Below are 24,422 nucleotides of genomic sequence, written 5' to 3'. Positions count from 1 at the left end.
ACATACACGCACATGGACATACACACACATATAGCACTATGAGTCAGAATCAACTCAACTGCAACGGGTTTGGTTTTTCGGTTTGGTATAGTGGAGCAGTGGTGAAGTGCTCCATGTTAATCAAAAGGCCAGCGGTTCGAACCCACCAGCCACACCACAGAAGAAAGATGTGGCCATCTGCTTCCACAAAGATTATAAGCCTTGGAAACCCTATGGGGCAGTTCCGCTCTGTGCTATGGGGTCTATATGAGTCAGAACAGACTCGACAGAAGTGAGTTAACCAGTATATGCCTGATGCTGTGCTAGGTGCTGGTAATACAGCGTGAGGGGGGACAGCCCAGATGTCCAGGATCTGTCCTCACAGCCCTCCGTTGGTTAGCTGCTGCTGAGTTGCCCCCTACTCATGAAGACCCCATACACAACAGAACTAAACGCTGACCAGGCCTAGCCATCCCCGTGATTGGTTGTGGATTGGACTGTTTTCACTAGCTGGTTTTCAGAAGTATATGCCAGGGCTTTCTTCCTAGTCAGTCTTGGTCTGGAAGCTCTGCTAAACCCAGTCCACCTACCTCATCCTTTACTGTTTTTAACTCTTTCCATACCTTCTATCCCCCATCCCTAGGTGTTCCTTACTCATGCTGTTCACTCTTTCTTGACTGACTTCTGATTTACATGGCTATACATTTATTGATTTTTTTAATTAAGAATTTTACAAATACACTCATACCTGGCGGGTTACTAATTCTGGGGAAATTTCCATCCTCAAAATGTGTTTCTTGGAGAGACCATGATTATGGGCAGGTAGCCTTTGAGTTTCTGCGGCAATTACAAGATCTGGGGAGTACCTTCCCAGGCTGTGTTCTCCCTACTATTGATGAAAAAAAAAATTTTTTTTAAGAACCAGACCATTAAAAAAAGAAAACAACAGAAACAAATCCGTTGCCTTCGAGTTGATTCTCACTTATAGCAACGCCAGACCATTGTAAAAAAAAATCTGAGTGGTGGTTATAAGGGTGTATGTCTCAGAATAATTAAGCTGTACATTGGTCTCGTATGGCGTTCTGTATTTTTACAGAAATAAATGGTATTCTTTTTTCAAAACTCACACAACTTGTTGGGCTGAACGACACGCGGCGCAGGTGCAGGCCGCTGGGGGATCAGACCGTCGGAAGCTGCCGGGAGCCTCCAATCAGCTGTCAGCGCCGCCTGTCAGCCGCCTCAGGTCTCAAAGGGGCCATCTGGCCAGACTTCCTCGAGGAGCGCAAAACAAGTAACGATGCTAACAACCACATTAACAATAACATTAGAACAACATTAATGCCAATACGACAATAAATCGGAACAAGAGATTCACATCCTCCAAGTACACAGTAAAACCGTCTATAAATCGTCCCCAAGGCAGGGTCGCACCCGCGGCTGCAGCGTCGGCTCTCGCGACGCCCCTAGTAACCCCCTTCCCACCTCCGGCGGCGGTGGGGCGGAGCCCGGGGGCGGGAGGGGCGGGGCGGGGCGCAGGGCCCGCCGCCGAGGGTGGGAAGGAGGCGGTGGCCGGCGGGCGGCGGGCGGCGGGGCGGGGCGGGGCGGGGCGGGGCGGGGCGCGCTCGGGCCTCAATGCTTCGCGCGGCGCGCTCGCAGCTCCAGAGCCGCGTAGCTAGCAGCGGTGGCCGTGGATGCCGCAGGTCAGCCGAGCCAGTAGCAGAAGGAGGAGCCGTGCGCGCCGAGGTAGGTTTAGGGACGCCCGGCTCGCGGCCTGGAGCCCTCGGCGCCGCTGGCCCGGCCCGAGCGGGTGGCGAGGCTGGGGGCGGTGCGCGGAGGCCGTGGCGGGCGGAGACTGGCCTGGCCCGAGGGGCTGGCGGGGCCGCGCGGGGTTGGCGGGCGGGCAGAGCCTTGGGAGTCGGGGTTGGAGGCGGTGCGGCTTGTTGGCCCGGGAGCTGTGGAAACCGCCTGGCCCGGGGCGCCCAGGCGACAGGGAAGGCGGGAGACGGCCTGGGCCCTCCCACTTTTCGGGGCACCTAGGCCAGTTCGCCCGCACAGTCCCCGGGAACTTGTTAACAGGAAAGCTTGGCAGAGAAACAAATGCCAGCGTTTTGGAAGAACTGAGAGTCACGTCGTTGAGTGCTGAGGCTTTATTTTCCTTCCTCGTCCCCTGCCCAAGCGCGGCCCAACTTGGCCAAAGAAGGATGTGTCACCAGTTTAGGGCCGCGGGCGGGGTCCCCGGCCCGGCTGGGAGTAGAAGTACCTGAAACAAAGGTAAATGGGCCGCCTCGGAGGGTCTCAGTCCCGCGCCTCCACAGCCGCCGCCTCGGAGGGGCTTTCTCTTAGGGGACCTCCCGATGGAAACCAGCTGGCCTGGGTTCGAGTTGTTGTTGCATCTGAACTCGGTTGTGCTCACATTATTCCCAATCCTTTGGGTCTGGTAAAGCTTAGGGAAATTTTATTCAGTCTTAGTGGTCAGAATAGTGTAGGAGAAGAAAAATTGCTTTTTTTAAATTATAAAGTATTTTTTAATTAGGAAATGGTCCGAAAACACAGAGTAAACATTCTTAACATACAAGCTAGAAGAGCGATTTTTATTGCCTTCCAAAATCTGAGGAAGTGTACCTCCTCAAATCTTTATTTGTGTACAAAAGATCCCCAAAACCTTTGGTCTCAGGCATGTTTCTTTGTTCTTCAATAGTCTCAGGCCTCAGTTTCTTGTAAACAGAGCACCCAGTCTTGAGACCCTAGGAATTGCCATACTAGGTCAAAGCTATGGACATCCTGCTCAGTAGCAGGAGATAAGTGTTGTAGTCAAGCACGGTTTTCTTTCTTGGCAACACCGTTAAAAATTATCTCAATTTCTTTCAGTAGTACACATGACTTAATGGAAAACCTTTTTAAAATCTATAGACAGGTCCTAATTTATTCACATTTATTGTATCCAAATGTCTCTCCTATTTTCTCTGGCAGAAGCACTTACAGAGTGAGGTACTTGTGGAAAAAATCTTGAATCTTATACTGTATGAGAAATCAGAAATTGAGGACAAGGGAAACAGGTAAAAAGTTTTTTAAAAATAGAAAGCTTTGGAGAAGTCTACCAGGGCCAACCTGATCACTGTTGGCCTTTGAGTTCAAAAATAGCTTTGTCCAGCAACAGCCTGAAAATTAAGCAGTTAAAGTTTTATTTGTATTCATGAGTATTTGCATATTTAAAAATCAGTATTCTGGGTAGTGAAGGAACTATTTGACTTTATCTTGGTTTGAATTAATTTGGCCTTAATGTTTAGGTGAAATCAGCTGCCCTGAGAGAATAGTTTTGTTTCAGCAATGAGGGAATAAAGGAGATGAGTAATTTTGGAGTATGAGGTGCTTGAGGGAGGCACCTCTGCAGACCATAACCTTGCTTTTAAAATTTTCAGAGGCTCCTCACCTCTGACATAGTCCTCACTGATCTGGCCCCCTCCACGTTTCAACACACAGCTAAAACTTTGAAGATTTTCTTGAGATCCTGTCTCCTCCCTAAAACCTCACTGCCAGTAGGGAATTGATCACCCTCTCCTTTTGGATATTGTTGTTAGTTGCTATTCAGTAGATTCAGACTTCTGGTGACCTTACATACAGCAGAACAAAACAGTTACCAGTCCTGGGCCATCTGCATGATCTTTGTTATGTTCGAGCCAGTTGTTGAGGCTTTCGCATGAATCCATCTCATTGAGGGTTTTGCTTGTTTTTTTGCTGATCCTCTGCTTTACCAAAAATGATGTTTTTTCTAGCGATTGATCTTTCCTGATGACATGTCCAAAGTAAGCAAAACGGTGTTTCACTATCCATGTTTCTAAAGAGCAGCCTGGTTGTATGCTAAGACTGATTCGTTCATTCTTCTGGCAGTCCACGGTATGTTCAGTATTCTTTGCCAGCAGCACGATTCAAATGCATCAGTTCTCCTCCTGTCTTCTTTTGGCTTTGTCCAGCCTTCGCATGCATAGGAGATGATTGAAAAAACCATGGGTTGGGTCAGGTGCACCATTGTCATCAAAGTGACATCTTTTATTTTTAGAACTTTAAAGAGAGTAGATTTTTCCAATACAATACAATACATTCTCTCATTTCTTGACTGCTGCTTCCATGGGCATTGATTTTTGGTCCAAGTAGAATGAAATTCTTGACAAATTCCATTTTTTCTCTGTTTATCATGATGTTGTTTATTGGTCCAGTATGAGGATTTTCATTTTCTTTACATTCAGGTGTGATCCATACTGAAGTCTTTGGTCTTTACCTTTTATCAGTAAGTGCTTCAAGTCGTCTTCATTTTTGACAAGCAAGGTTGTGTCATCTACATATCACAGGTTGTTAATGGGTATTCCTGCAGTCCGGGTGCTGCATTCTTCTTCATGTAGTCTAGCATCTCAGATTATTTGGTCAGCACACAGATCGAGGTGATATTCAAACCAACCCAAGCCGGTTGCCGTTAACTTGATTCCAACTCATAGTGACCTGATAGGACAGAGTAGAACTACCCCACGGAAGCAGACTGCCACATCTTTCTCCTGTGAAGGGGCTCGTAGGTTCCAGCCACCGATCTTTTAGTTGGCAGCTGAGCACTGTAAACCGCTGCACCACCAGTGGTTCTAATGTGATACTACTGTTCTGTAAATCAGGGTTTCTGAACCATGATACTATTGACAGTTTGGACCAGAAAATTCTTTGTTGTGGGGGGCTGTCCTGTGCATTACAACCTGTTTAGCAATGTTCCTGGCCTCTACTCACTAGATGCCAGTAGCATCCCCCTAACCCCACCAGTTGTAACAATCAACAATGTCTTCAGACATTGCCAGATCTCCCCAGGAGGGGCCAAATCACTTCCAGTTGAGAACTTCTCTTCTAACTAGACTACTGATTTAACGTCAGTGACACTGCATTTTCCTCCTTTGTATATGTGCTGATTTTCTCTGCTGTAGTAAACTTGAGCCCAAATATTTGAGAGCCTACTTTGGTAGCTGGACACTAGGTTAGGTCAGGAATACACTGGGAATACAGTGGCAAAAGCAACTGATGTGGTATCTGTACTTCTGGGTAACAAGTGTATAATTATACAGTTACACCATTACAGTTGTGATAAATTCTGGAAGGAGAACCACAGGGTGCTTTGAATACAAAGAACTGGGGTACTGGCCTAGTTTGGAAACTAGGGAAAGTTTCTTTGGGGAAGTGACCTTTGAGGTGGACTCTGAAGGATTGGCAGGAGTTACTAGATGAAGTTTAGGGAGACAGTGTTCCAGCTGAAGGAACATGTGTGAAGGCCCTGAAGTAGAAAGGAATGAGACCTTTTCTGGAAATCCAGAGGCCAGTGTGGCTGAAGCATGGGGAATGATGGGGGCAGGATGATACAAAATGAAGCTGAAAAAGTAAACAGAGGCTGTAGGGAGCCTGCTTTCAGAATCACAGGAGGAACTTAACACCAGTGCTTGGGTCCTCCAGGTTCGTTGAATCAGAATCTCTGGGATGTGTTTTATATGCTACTCTAGACATTTTTTGTGGGCATTCAAGCAAATGCATATTCTTCTGCCCGCCGTTTGTTTATATAAATGATAGCATACTGTACACACTGTTCTGTTTCTTGTTGGTTCACTTAACAGCATCTTAGAACTATTCATTTAAATATATAATTTCCTTATTCTTTTGAATGGCTGTATAGTATTTCATTGTATGGGTTTACCACAGATTATTTAACCATTCCCTTATTGATGGACATTTAGGTTGTTTCCAATAATTTACTGTAACAAATAATACCGTGCATGTGCCAGTTCATACATGTGTGTGAATATATTTGTAGGATAAGTTCCTAGAACTGCAGTTGCTGGGTCAAAGGATAGATAATATCCTTCATATATGTATATTCTTCGTATTAAAAAAATTAAAAAAAACTAATGCCATCAAGTCGATTGTGACTCATAGCGACCCTATAGGACAGAGTAGAACTGCCCCATAGAGTTTCCAAGGAGCGCCTGGCGGATTCAAACTATTTGTAAATACTAAATACTGTATCTGTAAAAAGGAATTCTGGCCACATGGGTGAGAATGATGTGGAAGGAAAAAAAAGTGGGAGGCCAAACCAAAACCAAACCCACTGCCGTCAAGTTGATTCCAACTCATGGCGACTCTGTATTTGGGAGGCAACTGATCCTAATTTCCTAGCTTACTGGGGAAAGCTAGGAAAAAATAAAAGATGGTAGCTGGGACCAAGGTGGAAGCAGTGGAGATGGAGAGAAGTACATAGGATAAAAAAAAAAAAAAGAGAGAAGATTTATTTAGGATGCATACTTGATAGGACTGATGTGAGTGGAAGAAATAAGTGCCTAGACTGATTTCCAGCGTTGTGGCTTGCCCCAGCCAAGTCAATGGTGGTGTCATTGCCTGAAATAGAGAACACTGGAGGGTAAGTAGTTTTGAGGTGGGTCGAAATCATAGATCACTTTGGGATTAGTGAGACTTTCAAGTAGAGATGTCACCTAAGGATTTGGCTATTGGAATCCAGAGCCCAGAGGACAGGGCTGAACTGAAGACACAGATTTTTAGGTGTTAATTGAAGGGCATGAATGAGATTACTTACAGTAGAATTTGCAAACCAGCAGCCCACAGTGGAGCCTGGTTCACAGATGTGTTTTGTTTTGCCTGTATAGTGGTTTTTGATGTTGTAGTTTAATGTTGAATTATTTGACAATATTTTAAGGTCCAAAGATTTCCCATACAAATCCAGATTTGGGGCTTCTCTTGAAATATTAGAAGATGTAGCGCTACCGAACTGGTTTTCCTGTAGGCAACAATTGATTGGAGCTGAGTCACAACTGACCCTAGCGGCTTTCTAGTTTACCACAGATCCCACTACTCCTTGAAACTTATACATGACTTGCTTTGCTCCTCACTTCTCACTTTTGAGTGTGCAACCTCTAATCTAAAAAGAGAGTATAGAATACTGATTCTCATCTTGGCTGCACATTGGAATCACTGGATAATTAAAAATACTGATTCAGAGGCTCACCCCAGAGCTTTCTATTTGCTTGGTCTGAGTTGTAGCTTGGGAGCTCCTCAAGTGATCCCACTGAGCAGTAGAAGTTGAGAACTACTGATAGAAAGTAAGAACAGAAGAGGACTCAGGGTGAGCATTTCAAAGTTGAGGAGAAGAGGGTAGCCCCTGGAAGGAGCCAGAGAGGTGCAATGAAATGGCACCTTGACTGCTGTTGGTACGCATACTTAACCTTATGCGCTCTAAGGATGTATTTAATTAGATGAGATAAAGCAGAGTTTTATTTGCTTATATACTTACTATATGTGTTTTATTACTGCATAGGGTTATACGCAGAAAAAGGACAGGTATGCTATGGTTAAGCACTCTGCTGGTAATGATGGGTCAGCGGTTCAAAACCACCGGCGGCTCTGTGGGGAAAAAAGAACTGGCAATCTGTTTTCGTAAAAATTTCAGCCTAAGAAACCCTGTGTGAAGGTTCTACTCTGTCATTTAGGGTCACCGTGAGTCAGAATCAACTCAACAGCACACAACAACAGCATACTTAAATTTAAGAGATTTTTAAGGGTGATTTAAACTATATTGGGTTTTTGCCTTAGGTGGTTACTTCAGAATTTAATTCCAGTTTAAGATATGTCATAAAAGGCAAGGGAAGAGAATCTTTCAGAAAGAGAGAATAATCAAGGACCCGTTGAATTTAACAAGGTGGGGTCTTTGACACCAGCAAGAACTATTGTATATTAGAAGGAACAGAAGCCAGACTGAAGTGGGAGGAAAGTAAGGAAATGCAGATGGTGAATGTTGGAAAACTCTTTTGAGAAATTTGGCCAAAAAAGGGAATGGTAAAGGAGGGATTCTGCTGTAACAGAAATACCACAAATGGATGGCTTTAACAAAGAGAAATTTATCCTCTCACAGTTTAGGAGGCTAGAAGTCTGGATTCAGGGGAAGGCTTTCTCTCTTTCTAAGCTCTGGGAAGGAAGGCCCTTGGCTTCTCAGCACAGGGATTCCGGGTCTAATGGACATGCTCTACTCCCAGCTTTGCTTTCTTGGTGGTAGAAGACCCCAGTGTTTTATTGACTATGCAAAGGCATTCGACTGTGTGGATCATAGCAAGTTATGGGTAACATTGCAAAGATTGGGGATTCCAGAACACTTAATTGTGCTCCTGGGGAACCTCATGAGGCAGTTGTTCAAACAGAGCAAGGGCATACTGCATGGTTTAAAATCAAGAAAGGTGTGCATCAGGGTTGCAGCCTTTCACTATACTTACTCTATCTGTATGCTGAGCAGATAATCCAAGAAGCTGGGGTATATGAAGAAGAATGTGGCATCAGAATTGGTGGAAGACTCATTAACAACCTGCGATATGCAGATGACATAACCTTGCTTTCTTGCAAGAGGACTTGAAGCAGTTACTAATGAAGATCAAAGACCACAGTCTTCAGGGTGGATGACACTTCATCATAAAGAAAACAGAAATCCTCACAATTAGATTGGTAAGCAACAACATGATAAATGGAGAAAAGATTGATGTTGTCAAGGATTTCATTTTACTTGGATCCACAATCAATGCCCGTGAAAGCAGCAGTCAGGAACTCAAACTACCTATTGCATTGGGCAAATCTGCTGCAAGACATCTCTTTAAAGTGTTGAAAAGCAAAGATGTCGCTTTGAGGGCTAATGTGTGCCTGACCCAAGCCATAATATTTTCATTTGCCTCATATGTATGAGAAAGCTGACAGTGAGTAAGGAAGACTAAAGAAGAATTAATGGCTTTGAATTATGGTGTTGGTGAAGATTATTGAATATACCACAGACTGCCTGAAGAATGAACAAATCTTTCTTGGAATAAGTACAGCCAGAGTGCTCCTTGGAAGTGAGAATGGCAAGACATACTTTGGACGTGTTATGAGGAAGGACCAGTCCCTGGAGGAGGACATCATGCTTGGTAAAGTAGAAAGCCAGTGAAAAAGAGACCCTTGATGAGATGGATTGATAGTGGCTGCAACGGTGGGCTCAAACATTGTGAGGATGGCACAGGACTGGGCAGTGTTTCGTTCCTTTGGACATAGGGTCGCTATGAGTCAGAACTGACTTGACAGCACGTAACAACAGCAACAACAAAGGAGGAATAGGTGTCTTATATGGCTGTGTGATTGCTCAGTCTGTGCCATAGTTGCTCAGTCTGTGTTGGTTACTCATGTGCTTCACCTAACTTTTCAGGGAGGTGACTCAATGGTGCGTTATTGCCACCACACCATCCCCCATTTTAGAGGAATCTTGCTTATATTTGCTTAGGAGATCTTATTCTTTTTCACCGAGAAGGTATTTTGCCAGGGCCCTTGGGACTCCTGAAGAGGCTGGCTCAGATGTTGGTGATTAGACTCTTCATCTCTTTCTTGTCTGGAAAGCCATAGAGCTCCTAAAGGCCAGCAGTGATCTGGGCTGCGGTGCCCCTGACATCATCCCCCCATTGAACTGATAAACAAAGACCAGATTGTTGGCATGTTGAAGATAGGATTCTTGGCTATATCAAGGAATGTGTATTTAACTATCAGATTTCCAGAAGTAGTTTTTGTAGCTGTATTTTTCCAGTTAACTTGATATTATCCTTTGGTTTGCCAGTTGCAGGCATGTAGAATTTCCCATACTTTGAAATATTTATTATTGATAATGCTGAAGAATATGAATATAAATTGAAGGTGTAGGCCTCATCGAACTCAGGAAGGAGAATAGGTCTATGGAGCACTCAGCAAATTTTGGTTTCCAGAAGCTCATGTGAAGGCTGTTACTTTGAGGCCCATAGGCTGGAGTGACTAGGGTGAGTTGTCATGCAGATTGCCACAGCTAGTCTGCTCTTATCTGCCTCTGACTCCTGGACAACCTTAACCTGGCAGAGGAGGATTTAAGGTGGGTTTTGTACTTCTTTTTTCTGAGAGTTGTAGTCCACTAGCAGAACACTGAAATAGGGGTTGGAAAATGTCAGAGATTATTAGTGAAGAATATTAATTTGTTCAAGGCATAAATCCCATTTCTAGACTCTTTTGCAAACAAGTATTTTGTGAGGGATTAGCATATTTTTCAGCCTTCCTAGCTGCCGTGTGTTTATCTGGTAGGTAGATAATGGTTAACCACTGTGACGTGAATAGCAGACCTTGGTCCAGTATGGTTGATACTGGGAGTTCATGATAAGAAAGTATTTTGTTTAGAAACTTATATGTGCTTGGACTGCTGTGGGAGTTCATCATCACAAATACAGTTAGGCATTACACCTGGATGGCATAGATGGAGGGGAAAGGTGGTCCAGAGTTCTTTGGTTTGCAGAAGGGACAGGATGGCTTAGTGTGCAAAGGATTTGGAGTCAGTTCCTGGGTACAAGGCCTGGATCCGCCAAATGGGAGCTGTGTGATTTTTTGTTTTTTAGTTGAGGTAAAATTCACACACCATAACATGAGTCCTTTTAACCATTTTAAAGTATACAGTGCAGTGACTTCCAATACATTCACAGTGTTGTACAGCCATCGCCACTGCCTAATTCTAGAACGTTTTCGTCACCTCTAAAGAAAACCCCATATGTATTAAGCAGTCATTCCTCATTCTCATCTCCGCAGCCTCTGGCAACCACTAATCTGCTTTCTTTCACTGTGCGTTTGCCTCTTCTGTACATTTCCTATAAGTGGAATCGTACAATATGTGGCTTTTTGTCTGGCTTCTTTTACTTAGCATGTTTTAGAGCTTCATCTACGTTGTAGGCTGTATGAGTACTTAATTCCTTTTTATAGCTGAATAATATTCCATTGTATGAATATTTTGTTTATTCATCAGTTTGATGGACATTGGATTTTTTCTGTCTTTTGGCTATTGAGAATAGTGATGTTAACATGTGTGTACAAGCTTTGTTTTTATTGTGGTGAGCAAATATAAAACAAAAAGTTTACCATGTACAAAAAAAATAATAAATTTTTTTTTTACAAGGTTTGTTTAAATACCTCTTTTCACTTTTTGGGGTTATACCTGGTAGTGGAATTGCTGGGTCATGTGGTAATTCTGGAGCCCTGGTGGTGCATTGGTTAAGAGCTACAGCTGCTACCAAAAGGTCAGCAGTTCAAATCCATCAGCCACTCCTTAGAAACCCTATGGGGCAGCTTCACGCTGCTCTGTAGGGTTGCTATGAGTTGGAATCGACTCAGTGGCACACAACAACATGGTAATTCTTGAAGAGCCATGGTGGTACAATGGTTAAGTGCTCCTGCTTCAAACTCACCCAGAGGCTCCGGTAAATATATAACCCAGAAAACCTTATGTAGCATTTCTGCTCTGTCAAATGAGGTCGCCATGAGTCAGAATCAACTTCACGGCATCTAACAACAAGAACAACATGATTATTCTATGTTTAACTTCTTGAAGGACCTCCAGACTATTTTCCACAGCGTTGCATCATTTTACATTCCCATCAACATTGTACAAAACCAAAAAAAAAACTCGAACCCGTTGCCGTTGAGTTGATTCCGACTTGTAGTGACCCTATAGGTCAGAGTAGAACTGCCCCATAGAGTTTCCAAGGACCACCTGGTGGATTCAAACAGCCGACCTTTTGGTTAGCAGCCGTAGCACTTAGCCACTATGCCACCCGGGTTTCTGGCATTGTATAAGGGCTCTAATTTCTCTAGATCCTCACCAGTACTTGTTATTTTCTGGGAGTTTGTTTGTTTTCTTCTAACAATTTTAGTGGGTGTGAAGTGGTATCTCATTGTGGTTTTGATTTACATTTCCCTAATGACAAATGAAGGAGCTCTGGTGGCACTGTGCTTAAGTGCTTGACTACGAACTAAAATGTTGGATGTTAGAACCCACCAGCCTTTCCACAGGAGAAAGATGGTGGCAGCCTGCTTCGGTAAAGATCACAGCCTTTGAAACACTGTGGGGCAGTTCTCCTCTGTCCTTCAGGGTCACTGTGAGGCAGAATCGACCCAGAAGGCACCTGATAGCAAAACAACAACAGTGAGAAATAATGCTGTCCATCTTTTCATGCTCTTGTTGACCATTTGTGCATCTTCTTTGAAGGAATGTCTATTCAAGTCTTTTGCTTATTCTTTTAATTGGGCTATTTGTCTTTTTGTGGTTGAGTTGTAAGAGCTCCTTATATATTCTGGATACTATCAGGGTCTAGTATGATTTGCAAACATTTTCTCAATTTTGTGGGTTGTCTTCATTTTTTGATAGTGTCATTTGATACATGAAAGTTTTTAATTTTGATTAAGTCCAATTTATTTTTTTTCTTTTTTTGCTCGTGCTTCTGATGTCATATCTAAGAGTCTCTTGTCAAATTCAAGGCCAAGTAGATTTAGCCCTATGTTTTCTTCTTAGAGTTTTATAGTTTTAGCTCTTACATTTAGGTCTTTTATCCATTTTGCATCAATTTTTGTACAAGGTGTGGATATCCAGTTGTCTCAGTGCCATTTGTTGAAAGAGCTGTGATTTTATGCAAGTCTCTGACCCTCGGTTTTCTTGTGAAATGAAAGTGATAAGAACACTTGCCTCACAAAGTTGTTGTAAGATTAAACAAGAGGGGATGTATGTGTAAACACCTTGGAAAATACAAATTACTAAACAAATATTAGTGATTTTTGTTGTTTTGCCATGTATGCATGGATTTGTACAAGACCTCTGCAGGTTGGTGTATTTTGGGGACTACCAAAAGTCTTCCAGCCAAGTATACTTTCTTGTAGAGCATGTGCTTGTTGAATTCTGTTGCTGGTCCTCTCAAATTTAGGAATATCTCTTCTAGGTGTGTGTGTGAGGGCACTGAAGAGTTTTCAGAGGATAATAGAGTAAAAGGCAGTCTCTTCTTTTTGGACCAAGAATTCTCACATTTTACTTTTAAACTTCCAGACCGCTTCCTGATTCAGTGGCTAGTCACGTTACTTAGTTCAGTCAACAAATATTTATTGCCACATTGTACTGGGTACTGGAGATACAGTGCCTTGTGATATAAGACCAGACCTTCTCTTAACTCTTCATCCTTCTCTAAATGTCTGTTCCTCTCTACAGTCGTCTAACTCACTGACTCCAGTTCCTTTTCCACCAGTCTCTTGAACCCACACTAATCAGGCTTTTACCCCTACTGAAACACTCTAGTCAAAGTTACCGGTCACTTCCACATTGCTAAATCCAGTGAGTCAGTTCTCAGTCTTCCTCTTACTTGACCTTTTAGCAGCATTCCTCATAGTTGGTCATTCCCTCTTTTTTGAAATGCTTTCGTCACTTAGCTTCTAGAACACTGCATTCTCTGGATTTCCTCCCACCTTTCTGAAGGTTCTATCTGTGTCCTTTTGCTGGTTCTTCATCATCTTACTGACCTCTCACAGTTGCAAGGCTTAATCCTCAAACTTCTGTTTTTCCTTACCTACCCTATTTTCTTGGCATTTCATCTAGTCTTGTGATTTTAGATACCAGCTATACACCAACAACTACCAAATTTATATCTCCGAGTTAGGCTTCTCTGAATCCCATATTTGGATATCATAGTAGTTGACGTATCCGCTTGGATATCTAACACATAAAACCAAATTCCTTGTCTCCCCTTCCAAAACCTATTCTTTCCACAAGCTGCCCCATCTCAGTAATTGGAAGCCCCAGTAGACAAGGACAAAAATCTTGGAGCTATCTGACTTTTCTTTATCTTTCATCTCGCATTCAATCTGTAAGTAAATCCTGTTGGTTCTACCTTCAGAATGTATCCAGAATCAAGTCACGTACTCTGCTGTTTTTACCTTGTCCAAGCCACCATTGTATCTCACATAGATTATTGCAGTAGCCTCCTAAAGTTTTTCCTTGCTACTACCCTTGTTCCTACAACCTAGTTTTCAACACAGCAGCTAAAGGGACTCTGTTAAAAGTTAAGTTCTCTGCTCAGAGGCTTTACAATTGCCTACAAGACCATATATTATCTCAGCCTCCGCTGCTTCTCTCTTTGACTTCATCTCCTACCGCTGTCCCCTGCGCTTACTTTGTCCCAGACACAAATGTTACCTTGTTTTTTGTCCAGCAAGCCAACTGTGTTCCTGCCTCAGGACCTTTTATTCTCTTAGCATGTACAAAGCTCCCTCCTTTACCTCTCTGAAATTTTTGCAAAAGTGTCACTTTCCTCAGTACCCACTATCTGCCTTCTGTTTCAAACTGTTTCCCAGAGTTCTCAGGGATCTGGGTATTCTCCTTAGCCCCAAGATAGCACTCAGGCTATCCCCCTTGCCTCTGTTTGTTTATTCATCTTTATGCTTTCATTTGAACAGAGTCCCTTCAGTTTAAAAAAATTTTTTTTTTTTTTTAATTTTCTGTGAGATTAGAAATAAAAAGCAGAGATTAGTGGCTGTGAATGGAAATGTCATTAAAGGCTTAGAAGTCATAGCAGGGACACATTTACCCCTTCCATTTTGCAGATCACGGGCTTATACCCTATTTTACAGTCTGGGCAATGGAGCCCTGGACTCACTGCTATTATGAGTACACATAAACTCTCCTACCAGTGCCAAAGCCCACCTCAAGCACTGTGGCTCAGCATTTTGTCTTTTGTCAGCATGGTACATCTCTGGCAGATCTGGTTGGGACCCCCTTCCCATGGTGGGCTTTCTTAGAGAGTAGAGGCCCTCTCAGTGCTAGCAGCAATGTCAGAATCCAGTTGAGGGGCTCCACGTAATGGAGAAATAATAATGCAAATGTGGAATGCTCTGGACCCTAAAAAAAAGAGCAGACAGATCACATCCAGTAACAGTCTTTCTGGAAATCAGTGTCAGAGGCCTCATCTTAATCAGTGTTTCTCAGCCTGTGCCTACAAACCGGCGGGACTTCATGAGCACTTTCTGGTGGGTTCGTGTTAAAGACTAGAATAATGTCTGGTTTTGATTTGTTGTTTTAAAAGCCAACACATTGTTTTTAATGAATATTTAACTAAACAAGTATTATATAAATACGTTCTGCTTACTTCTGCTCTTATGGAGCTAATTTCCTACATGACAGACAAGTAGATAAATAAATAATGTAATTTCAGGTAATTTTGCTATGAAAAAAATGTTAACTGCTGTTGAGCTGGCTCCCGACTCCTGGCAACCCCATGCACAAGGGAATGAAATGCTGCCAGTTCCTGTACCATCCTCATGGCTGGTTGCAGACCAGACCACTGTGATCCACAGGATTTTCACTAGCTGAGTTTTGGAAGTAGATTGCCAGGCCTTTCTTCCTAGTCCATCTTAGTCTGGGAGCTCTGCTGAAGCCTGCTCAGCGTCATGGCACACACAGGCCTCCCCTGACAGGTGTGGTGGCTGCGCGTGAGGTGCATTGGCCACGAGTTGAGCCTAAGTCCCCTGCCTGGAAGGCAAGAACTCTGCTGCTGAACCGCCAGTGCCTCATGCGGAGAAAACAAAGTGAGGCTGTCCCCCTACTGATGAACACTTGGGTTGTTTCTGATTTTTCTCCGTTTTAAATATTACTGCAACAAACATCCTTGTACTTGTGTACTGGTGGCACAGTGGTTAAGAGCTTGGCTGCTAACCGAAAGGTAGGCAGTTCAAATCCACCAGCCACTCCTTTGAAACCCAACGGGGTAGTTCTACTCTGTCATATAGGGTTGCTGTGAGTCAGAATCGACTCGACGGCAATGGATTTCTTTAACAAGTGAGTGTTTATATTGCATAGATTCTGAAACATGGATTTACTAGGTCGTATAATCCTTCACAGTTTTAATATGTACTGCCTAATTGATCCCAAAAATGGCTGTACTAATATCCCAAACCAAAAACCAAACCCTTTGTCGTCAAGGTGATTCTGACTCATAGCAACCATATAGGACAGAGTATAACTGCCCCATACGGTTTCCAAGGCTATAATTTTTATGGAAGCAAATTGCCACATATTTCTCCTGTACAGGGGCTGCTGGGTTCAAATCGCTGACCTTTTGGTGAGCAACCAAGTGCTTAACCAGTGTACTACCAGGGCTACTTGTACTAATATAAAATACATGATATGTAATTTAAAGTAGTAATAACATCTGTTTCTATTATTTCAATAAATGTAACATTTCCAGTGCTTTTTAATTACACTAGTGCTATTTAATACACTGCCTTTGTAAAAAAATTAACATATAATAAGGCTAAAAATCGTTACACACTCACCAATTTGCAAATTTCTGCCTCTCTTAAAAGTTTAATGGTGAATCTTTGTTTTAATTTTTGTTTATTTTTCTGAGGTTGAATATCTTTTTTCAAGTTTTTGACCATTTTTATTTCTTTTTTCTGTCTATTGGGTTGTGTACCAGAGATGGCTGGCTACCTCCTATGATCCATTCTTCCTTCACCTTTAGTAACAGGACCCTAGGTTTTAGCCTGGCACATTGCTGCACATCCAGAAGACCACATTCCTTGGCCTCCTTGGAGCTGAGTATAACCATGTGAATAAGTTTTAGCTGATAATGTATAAGGAAACCCTGGTGACGTAGTGGTTAAGTGCTACAGCTGCTAACCCAAAAGTCAGCAGTTCGAATCTGCCAGGCACTACTTGGAAACTCTATGGGGCAGTTCTACTCTGACCTAATAGGGTCGCTATGAGTTGGAACCGACTGGATTGCAGCGGGTTTGGTTTTGGTTTTAATAATGTATAAACAGAAGGGTCGAGTTTGACTTTCAGAAGTCTCCTGAAAGGGAAAAGACTCTTTATCCCTTTCCCTTCCTGTATATTGGAACACAGACATAATGACTGGAGCGCTGATGGCTAATAGGAAAATTTGACATCAAAATTAAAAACTGTCTTCCCCTTTCTGGTTTTTTATGTTACTGACTTTTTAATGGATGTCTTTCCTGCCTCAAAGATAAAACATAAAATCTTACATTTTCTTATATTTTTATGTGTTTTTTAAGACGTTTTGGTGTTTAATCTGTCTGAAATTGGAAACCCTATGGGGCCATTGTACTCTATCCTGTAGGGTCACTATGAGTTGGAATTGACTCGACGATAATGGGTTTTTTTTTTCAATAGCATAATGTTTGTAAAACATATGTAAGATGTAAAGCATAACAGTACAATAAACACTTGTTACGCACTGCTCAGTTTAAGGAAAAAATATTAACATTCCTTTTGTCTTTGCCCCCCCACTCCAAAGTTGTCTTGAGTATTCTTGCACATTTTTTTCTTTTGTGTGAAATTTTAGAATTAACTCATAAATTGATCTTAGGAACAGTTCATATCATTGAAGGCAATAGTAGTTTTTGTACCAATAACTACTTTTTTTGAAGTTAGTATAGAAATAATTATTTAAATGTTTTTCCCATTTAGAAACAACAATTTGTTTTTGCGATGTGCTGTGAACATTGAGTGGTTTGGAGGTGCTGGTCGAATGTAGTCATGACTTCCAGTCACTGTCAGTTTATTTTGTGCTTTGGTGGATTTTGACCCTTACACTGTTCAGAATTGTTGTGGTTCTTAGTTCTATATTGTTTAATTTGTACCCATAATGGACTGTCAGTTAAAGGTAGAACGCATGTCAAAATACCGTAAATTAATGAGGACCATAAAAAATGATAACTTTGCACAATTATTTCAAGATACTCTTTCTGAAGTACATAAGTTGCATTCACCTGATCAGCATTCTTACAAAACTTCAAAGTGTCTCTAATACTTAAAAAACAATATGATTAAAGGAAGCTGGGTGAAGAGTATAAGCAGCTCTGCACTAAATTTTTTTTTTTTTTAATTTTTACTGTGCTCTAAGTGAAAGTTTACAAATCAAGTCAATCTCTCATACAAAAATTTATACACACCTTGCTATATACTCCTAGGAAACCCTGCTGGTGTAGTGGTTAAGTGCTACAGCCACTAACCAAGAGGTCAGCAGTTCAAATCCGCCAGGCACTCCTTGGAAACTCTATGGGGCAGTTCTACTCTGTCCTGTAGGGTCGCTATGAGTCGGAATCGACTCGACGGCAGTAGGTTTGGTTTTTTGGTTTATATACTCCTAATTGCTCTCCCCCTGCTGAAATGGCCCACTTTTTCCCTCTACTGTCTTCTTTTTGTGCCCATTCCGCCAGCTTCTGACCCCCTCTGACTTCTCGTCTCCCCTCCAGATAGGAGATGCCAACATAACGCTCAGCACCTTTTTCTATCCCATTGTCCAGTCCAATCCCTGGCTTTCGGAATGGTTCCTGTCCTGGGCTAACAGAAGGTCTGGGGGCCATGACCACTGGGGTCCTCCTAGCCTCAGTCAGGCCATTAAGTCTGGTCTTTTTATGAGAATTTGGGGTCTGCATCCCACTGCTGTCCTGCTCCCTCAGGGATTCTCTGTTGTGTTCCCTGTCAGGGCAGTCATCATTTGTAGCCGGGTACTGTCTAGTTCTGGTCTCAGGCTGATGTAGGCTCTGGTTTATGTGGCCCTTTCTGTCTCTTGGGCTCATAATCACCTTGTGTCCTTGGTGTTCTTTATTCTCCTTTGGTCCAGGTGGCTTGAGTCCAGTTGATACATCTTAGGTGGCCACTTGCTAGTGTTTAAGACCCCAGATGCCACTCTCCAAAGTGGAATGCAGAATGTTTTCTTAATGGATTTTATTATGCCATTTGACTTAGATGTCCCCTGAAACCATGGTCCCCATACTCCCACCCTGCTACACTGGCCTTCAAAGCATTCAGTTTATTCAGGAAACTGCTTTGCTTTTGGTTTAGTCTAGTTGCGCTGACCTCCCTGTATTGCGTGTTGTCTTTCCCTTCACCTAAAGTAGTTCTTATCTACTAATTTGTGAGTACCCCTCTCCCTCCCTCCTGCCTCTTGTAACCATCAAAGAATATTTTCTTTTCTGTTTAAACTGTTTCTCGAGTTCTTACAACAGTGGTCTTCTACAATATTTGTCCTGTTGCAGCTGACTAATTTCACTCTGCGTAATGCCTTCCAGATTCCTCCATGTTATTAAATGTTTCACGGATTCATCACTGTTTTTTATCAGTGTGTACTATTCCATTGTGTGAATATACCATAATTTATTTATCCATTCATCTGTTGATGGGCATCTTGGTCGCTTCCATCTTCCTGCTATTGTTAACAGGGCTGCAGTGAACATGGGTGTGCATGTATCTGTTTGTGTAAAGGCTCTTATTTCTCTAGGATATATTCAAAGGAGTGGGATTGCTGTATCATATGGTAGTTCTCTTTTTAGCTTTTTAAGGAAGTGTCAAATCAATTTCCAAAGTGGTTGTACCATTTTACATTCGCACCAGCAGGGTAAGTGTTCCACAACCTCTCCAGCATTTATTATTTTGTGTTTTTTGGATTAATGCCACCTTCGTTGGAGTGAGATGGGCTCTCACTGTAGTTTTGATTTGCATTTCTCTAATGGCTAATGATTGTGAGCATTTCCTCACATATCTATTAGCTACCCGAATGTCTTCTTTAGTGAAGTGTCTGTTCATATCTTTCGCACATTTTTTAACTGGGTTATTTGTCTTTTTGTAGTTGAGTTTTTGCAGTATCATGTAGATTTTAGAGATAAGGCGCTGATCAGAAGTGTTATAGCTGAAAACTTTTGCCCAGTCTGTAGGTAATCTTTTTACTCTTTTGGTGAAGTCTTTGGATGAACATAGGTGTTTGATTTTTAGGAGCTCACAGTTATCTAGATTCTCTTCTGCATTGTTAGCAATGTTTTCTGTACTGTTTATGCCATGTATTAGGGCTCCTAAGGTTGTCCCTATTTTTTCTTCCATGATCTTTATCGTTTTAGATTTTATATTTAGGTCTTTGATCCACTTTGAGCTCGTTTTTGTGCATGGTATGAGGTATGGGTCTTCTTTCATTTTTTTGCAGATGGATATCCAGTGATGCCAGCACTGTTTGTTAAAAAGACTGTCTTTTCCCCAATTAACAGATTTGGGGCCTTTGTCAAATATCAACTGCTCATATATGGATGGATTTATGTCTGGATTCTCAGTTCTGTTCCATTGGTCTATGTATCTGTTGTTGTACCAGTACCAGGCTGTTTTGACTACTGAGGCTGTACAATAGGTTCTAAAATCAGGTAGAGTGAGGCCTCCTACTTTGTTCTTCTTTTTCAGTAATGCTTTCTTATTTGGGGCCTAGAAGTTGGTGATTTGTTTCTCCATCTCATTAAGGAATGTCATTGGAATTTGGATCAGAATTGCATTAAATCTGTAGATCATTTTGGTAGAATAGACAGTTTTACAAAGTTAAGTTTTCCTATCCATGAGCAAGGTATGTTTTTCCACTTGCATAGTTCTCTTTTGGTTTCTTGCAGAAGTGTTATGGAGTTTTCTTTGTATAAGTCTTTTACTTCTCTGGTAAGATTTATTCCTAAGTATTTTATCTTCTTGGGGGCTACTGTAAATGGTATTGATTTGGGAATCTCCACTTCAATGTTCCTTTTGTTGGTGTAGAGGAATCCAACTGATTTTTGTATGTTTATCTTGTATCCTGACACTCTGCTGAACTCTTCTATTTCAGTAGTTTTCTTGAGGATTGTTTAGGGTTTTCTGAGTATAAGATCATGTTATCTGCAAATAGAGATACTTTTAGTTCTTTCTTGCCAATCTGGATGCCCTTTATTTCTTTATCTAGCCTAATTGCTCTGGCTAGGACCTCCAGCACAATGTTGAATAAGAGTGGTGATAAAGGGCACCCTGGTGGTTCCCGATCTCAAGGGAATGCCTTCAGACTCTCTCCATTTAGGATGATGTTGGCTATTGGCTTTGTATAAATGCCCTTTATTATGTTGAGGAATTTTCCTTCTCTTCCTATTTTCTGGGAGTTTTTATCATGAATGGGTGTTGGACTTTGTCAAATGCCTTTTCTGCATTAATTGATAAGATCATGTGGTTTTTGTCTTTTGTTTTCTTTATATGGTGGATCACATTAATGGTTTTTCTAATATTAAACCAGCCTTGCAACCTGGTATAAATCCCACTTGGCCGTGGTGAATTATTTTTTTGATATGTTGTTGAATTCTGTTGGCTAGAATTTTGTTGAGGATTTTTGCATCTAAGTTCATGAGGGATATAGGTCTGTAATTTTCTTTTTTTTGTGGTGTCTTTACCTGGTTTTGGTATCAGGGATATGGTGGCTTCATAGAATGAGTTTGGGAGTATTCCTTCCTTTTCTATGTTCTGAAATATCTTTAGTAGTAGCAGTGTTAACTCTTCTCTGAAAGTTTGGTAGAACTCTGCAGTGAAGCTGTCTGGGCCAGGGCTTTTTTGTGTTGGGAGTTTTTTGGTTACCTTTTTAATCTCTTCTTTTGTTATGGGTTTATTTAGTTGTTCTACCTCTGTTTGTGTTAGTTTAGGTAGGTAGTGTGTTTCCAGGAATTCATCCATTTCTTACAGGTTTTCAAATTTGTTAGAGTACAATTTTTCATAGTAATCTGATATGATTCTTTTAGTTTCAATTGGGTCTGTTGTGGTATTGCCCATCTCATTTTTTATTCAAGTTATTTGCTTCCTTTCCTGTTTTTCATTTGTTTGGCCAGTGGTTTCTCAATTTTATTCATTTTTTCAAAGAACCAGCTTTTCGTCTTAATTCTTTCGGTTGTTTTTCTGTTCTATATTTCATTTAATTCTCCTCTCCTTTTTATTATTTGCTTTCTTCTGGTGCCTGAGGGTTTCTTTTGTTCCTCTCTTTCTATTTGTTCAACTTGTAGGGACAGTTCTTTGATTTTGGCCATTTCTTCTTTTTGTATGTGTGCATTTATTGATATAAATTTCTGTACTAAATTTGCAGCTCTTCTGTAAATCTAAAATTATTTCAGAGTAAAAACGCTTTTAAAAATTATTATAAAGATAGAAACATTAGCCAGGCATGACTTTTGTTTAGAGGTATACATGTATTCATATATGCATATAATTGGCGGTTATTATTTCCTATTCTTAAGGCTGCTCTAGAGAATATAAATTCAGATTGGTTTACCAAATACAAATAGCAATGTAAAGATACCCTTCTGAATCTTGTGTTAGATTGTTAGTTGTTATTAGCCGCCATTGAGTCAACTCCAACTCGTAGCAACCTTTTTTGCAACATACTGAAACATTGCTCGGGTCTGTGCCATCTTCACAGTCACCAGCATGTTTGAGTCCATCATTGTGGCTGTTTTGCTGATCCATCTCGCAGAGGGCCTCCCTTGTTTTTGCTGGCCCTCTCTTTCACCACACATGATTGACCCCCTCTAGCAGGTGATCCTATTGATGATGTGTCTAAAACAATTGAGTTGGACAGTGTTCTGTTGTGACCCATAAGGTTTTCATTGGCTCATTTTCAGATGTAATTCTGCAGGCCTTTCTTCCTACCCTGTCTTAGTCTGGAAGCTATGCTGAAACCTGTCTACCATTGGTAACCCTCCTGGTATTTGAAATACCAGTGCCATGGCTTTCAGCATCATAGCAACGTGCAAGCCACCATCGTATGACAAACTGACAGACAGGTGGTGGTCATGAAAGATAGAAGCAGCGTAATGAAATTAAGGTACATTTGTTCCTAAAAATGGATTGTCAATTGAAAGACTTTGGTAATAAATAAGAAAGAAATTTGTTCTAAAAATAATTCTCAACTTACTATACAAATGGTGTTACAGATGGTTGAATGTTTTATTGTAATTGATCATATCCTGTTTAGGTATTTAGAATTCTAAAAATCAAAGATTTAAACACTTAAAATGTAATAAAGAAAATATACGGGATGATTCTATCCAATCTGGCTTTTCATTTATTGATAGTAAAAATCTGCAGTGTGTCGTTTGATGAGAAATTCTCTTAAAGACAAGTGTGAAACCACTTCTTCTATCCTGACGTTTAAAAACTAAACCTTCAAAATAAGCAGGGTTTTTTTTTTTTTTTTGCCTTTGCAGCATTTTTACACATACTGTTTATTGACATTAATTACGTTCATCATGCTGGCAACCATCACCACTGTCACTTTCCAGATTTTTCCATCACTGTTAACAGAAACTCCTTACCCTCTATGCAATGACTGTCCCTTTCCACCTCCCGCCTGCTACTGGTAACCACTATTGAACTGTGGTCTTTATATATTTGCCAGCTCTAGATACTTCATATAAGTGGATCATACAATATTTGTCCTTTTGTGACAACATATTTCACTTAGCATAGTGTTCTCAAGGTTTATCCATGTCATAGCATGTATCAGAATTTCATTTCTCTTTGTGGCTAAGTAATATTCCATTTTACAGCTATACCACATTTGTTTAACCATTTCTTTGTTGTGGATATAGGTTGTTTCTACCATTTGGCTATTGTGAATAGTGCTGCAATGAGCATTGATGTACCTGTATCTGCTGTTTGTGTTCCTGCTTTCAGTTCTTTTGGGTATTCGACTTGATGGCACTGGGTTGTTTTTGTTTTTGTTTTTTTATCTACCTCGGAGTGGAATTGGGTCATATGCTAATCCTACGTTTAACTTTTTGAGGAACCGCTAAAATGTTTTCCACAACAGCTGCACCATTTTACAATTCCACCAGCAATGCATAAGGGTTCCAGTTTCTCCACATCCTCACCAACAGTTGTTGGTTTCCCTTTTTCTGATCATAGCTATCCTAAACCCAAAACCAAATCCATTGCTGTCAAGTCGATCCCAACTCACAGTGACCTGGTAGGACAGAGTAGAACTGCCCCGTAGGGTTTCCAAGGCTGTAAATCTTTATGGAAGCAGACTGCCATATCTTTCTTGCATGGAGTGGCTGATGGGTTCGAACCACTGACCTTTCGGTTACCGGCTAAGCACTTTAACCATTGTGCCACCAGGGCTCCTATAGCCAACCTCGTGGGAGTAAAATGGTATCTCATTGTAGTTTTGATTTGCATTTTTCTAATGGTATTGAGCATATTTTCCAGTGCTTATTGGCCATTTGTATATCCTCTTTGGAGAACTGCCTATTCAAGTCCTTTGCCTGTTTTTGATTGGCTTGTTTGTGTTTTTGTTGCTAAGTTATAGGAGTTCTGTGTCTCTCTGTATATTCTGGATATTAAACCTTTGTCCAATATATAGTTCCCAGAAATTTTCTCCCAATCTGTAGGTTGTCTCTTCAGCAATTGATTTTTTTATAAGCTGAAAATGGATGCTGTAAGTTAAATTTCAATTTACATTTGGTACTTTGTCCATCTTTTAATTTAATACATTGAGTTCTAAGTCCATCTTTTAATTTTTTGACAGTTTGTTACCTTATGATACTCTTTACACAATATAGCAGTGCATCTATTCTAAGTATAAGTCAAAATTTTTCTTTAAATAGTTTGAATATTATTAAAGATTGTGCCTCATGAACTTTTATAAAGTACAATATTTAATAATATGCAGATCTAAAATAAAGTGTTTTTACCTAAAATTGGTTTTTCATGTGCATGCAAAAATAAAATAATTAGTTAAAAA

At 41.1% G+C, this 24,422-nt stretch overlaps 1 protein-coding gene across 3 annotated transcripts in view; it reads left to right on the top strand.

Moving 5' to 3' along the window:
* The first annotated feature begins 1,609 nt into the window (after window positions 1-1,609).
* PPP2R3A (protein phosphatase 2 regulatory subunit B''alpha) overlaps window positions 1,610-24,422 on the top strand; it is a 281,968-nt gene continuing 259,155 nt past the window's right edge. For 2 of the 3 annotated variants that reach the window (XM_064277286.1, XM_064277285.1), the window contains exon 1: window positions 1,610-1,722. The gene's annotated coding sequence lies outside the window, so the exon portion shown is untranslated. Of the gene's footprint in view, window positions 1,723-1,882; window positions 2,251-24,422 lie in introns of those variants that run through there. The other variant, XM_003419984.4, reaches the window with a different exon arrangement.

This window comes from Loxodonta africana, chromosome 26, assembly GCF_030014295.1.
Source record: "Loxodonta africana isolate mLoxAfr1 chromosome 26, mLoxAfr1.hap2, whole genome shotgun sequence".
In the NCBI taxonomy this organism is placed as follows: domain Eukaryota; kingdom Metazoa; phylum Chordata; class Mammalia; order Proboscidea; family Elephantidae; genus Loxodonta; species Loxodonta africana.
Note: the sequence above shows the minus strand (reverse complement) of the source record. Positions and strands in the feature narration are given on the sequence as shown.